The sequence below is a fragment of the Chrysochloris asiatica genome, unplaced genomic scaffold (genome assembly GCF_000296735.1).
Source record: "Chrysochloris asiatica unplaced genomic scaffold, ChrAsi1.0 scaffold00147, whole genome shotgun sequence".
Lineage (NCBI taxonomy): Eukaryota > Metazoa > Chordata > Mammalia > Afrosoricida > Chrysochloridae > Chrysochloris > Chrysochloris asiatica.
In genome coordinates, this window is record NW_006408665.1 from 8,006,541 (window position 1) to 8,009,245 (window position 2,705).

Genomic DNA, 2,705 nt, shown 5'->3' on the forward strand with positions numbered 1-2,705 from the left:
ATTTTTCACCAATATCATCATTCAAATGCATTGATTCTTCTATCATCTTTCTAATCCATGTCCAACATTCATGCTTTTTGAATTATCTGACATGAGATAAATAAGCATATTGAGTATACATATTTCATTAGGCAAATCTTCTGTAAAAGACCTCTATTAAGTATTAAAGAGCAGAGATAATTTTGAGGACTAAGATGTGCGTCATCCAAGCCATGGTATTTTCAATCACCTTATATGCAAGTGAAAGTTGGACAATGGCTAAAGATCAATGCATTTGAATTATGGTGTTGGAGAATGATATTTAAAGTACCATATGAACTACAAGAAGAACAAATAAATCTGTTTTGGAATAAGTACATCCAGAATGCTCTTTAGAAGCCAGAATGATGAAACTTACTCTCTCATCCTTTGGACATGTTATCAGGAGAGACCAGTTGCTGGAGAAGGACATCATGTTTATTAAAGTGAAAGGTCAATGAAAAAGAGGAAGACCTCCAAGGAGATGGAATGACACAGTGGCAATAGCAATGGGTTGCTATATAACAACTGTGATGATAATGTGGGACCAAGCAGTGTTTTGTTCTGTTGTGTATAGTGTCACAACAGCATTGAATCTACAAATTTGTAAATATGAAAATCAGTTAAGCTATGAATCCTGATTCTTTTATATAGTAGATTCATAGCCTGATGTTCTTATTAAAATACACTTTTTAAAATGTGATTGCTTTCTTACTCTGGAAGTTTTTATTCCTTTATCTCCCTCGTAGATTCTGTTTTAAAAAACACATTAGTCCTGCTCAACTGATGGCAGTGTTCACCAATAGTGGCCTGTGAGGACACGCCGAAGGGTGAGGGTAGGGCTGAGTTTCTTGTGCCTAGTGTTCTGGTCTCTCCCTGCCCTGGGATTCTTGGCTGTCTCCAACGAGCGCCAAGTGGTGACAGAGACCCCAAGAGATTGATTGTCTGGCAGATTTACTTGAGTAAGAAGTAGTCCTTGAAGTCTTGCAGAAACAAATGTGGTTACAAAGTACAATGGCTGCAAAAGTGGTCTCCATGCTCTCAAAGCCAAAGCAGTTATTTGTACTGAGAATTCCTCCAAATTCCAAGCTAGGCCAAGACTTACTTTGAAATGCCACTAATGGGCCCAAGACCATTCATCAGTTGATGTTGGAGCACTTCCTCCCTTTCTTGCCTAAGCTAGTTATGGTCCAGCCCAGTCAGAAAGCCAAGGAAATCTTGGTTATTATGAAGAATGTGGGCTCAAGCCTTCACAGTAGAGTGTAACCTCCTCCCTTAATGAAGCGTCTGCCCAGAGAAGGAGCCCAGCAGAAACAGGAGACAGCATTGCTGTGTGTGAAAGCTGAGCATGAGGAACTAATGATCTTTCAGAATTTGAATGTATTTCACTCCCAAGAGAAATGTGTGAGCTGGGATCCTCTTCAACAGCCCATCTCAGAGAATGAAGACTATGATGTTGGGGAGATGATGCTGTTAGCCAAGATCCAGCTGATATCAACAATGATATTCCTCATTCCACATCCACATCTGTATCTGGATTGAACTTCTGGCAATTCCCTGTTAATGTATTGTTGCAGCTGTTTTTGAATTATCTTTAACAAAATTTAATTTGCATGTCATATTAATGATATTGCCCACTGATTTCCACATTCTGTTGGGTCACTTTTCTTTGGAATGGGTACAAATATGGATCTCTTCCAATCAATTGACCAAGTAGAAAAGCTAAAAACTTGTTTATATCTTTATTCCTACATCCATTTAAGTAATAATTCCATTTTCCCATGAATTTTTGAAGTCCCCACTAATACAAATTTACAGCATTTTTGAGATTGAGTTGTCATTGGGGAATATGTCACAATCCTGGCTTCATCATGTATTCACTTCAGGACCTTGAATGAATCGTTTAAAATCTCTCTAAGCCTAGTAATGACCTGAAGTGACAATGATAATGATAGTTGCCTCATTTCTGTGATTCTTGAAATGGAGACAGAGTTTGGCCAGCTGCTTGACACATAATATGTTTTCAACAAATAGTAAATATAGTTATTAGTATTTTATAAATATTAAAAATGATATTGTATATCAGTAAGGAAAGAGAAATTCATTAAAAATTAGCTGGGACAATTTGATGAATAATTTTATAATTAAATTGGAGATATAAGCATGGATTATAGGTTTACTAAAAAGTTAAATGTAAAATCTAAAAATGAGAAAAAAATATACTGAAGATTTAATAGCCAGAATGAGAAAGAAAAACTAAACCATAGAAGAAATAGATGATACCATAAATATTTGTTAATTGTGATTACATAAAAATAAACATATTTTATATATCAAAAAAGCCCATTACCAAAATCAGAAGGTAAAACTGGAAGAAGTAGTTTCCAGCGGATCTGAAAAGACATATGACAAGCTCAATAAATATTATTTAACCATTTATTATTGAATCAATATTTTTAAACACTTAGTAAAAATTTTTAAGGAAAATGGTTTAAAAATATAATGGCCAAGTTAAAGAATAACTGAAAAAGCATGTTCTCATTAACAAAAGAAAAAGAAATAAAATACTAAATTAAGTATGAATTGTTTTTGTTGTTGTTAAGTGCCGTCGAGTCGGTTCTGACCCATAGCGACCCTGTACAGGGTTTCCGAGGGTGTAAATCTTTACGGGAGTAGAAAGCCTCATC

General features: G+C 35.3%; 1 pseudogene; it reads left to right on the top strand.

Moving 5' to 3' along the window:
- The first annotated feature begins 1,032 nt into the window (after window positions 1-1,032).
- The window catches only part of LOC102835248, a 31,621-nt pseudogene continuing 29,948 nt past the window's right edge, over window positions 1,033-2,705 (top strand).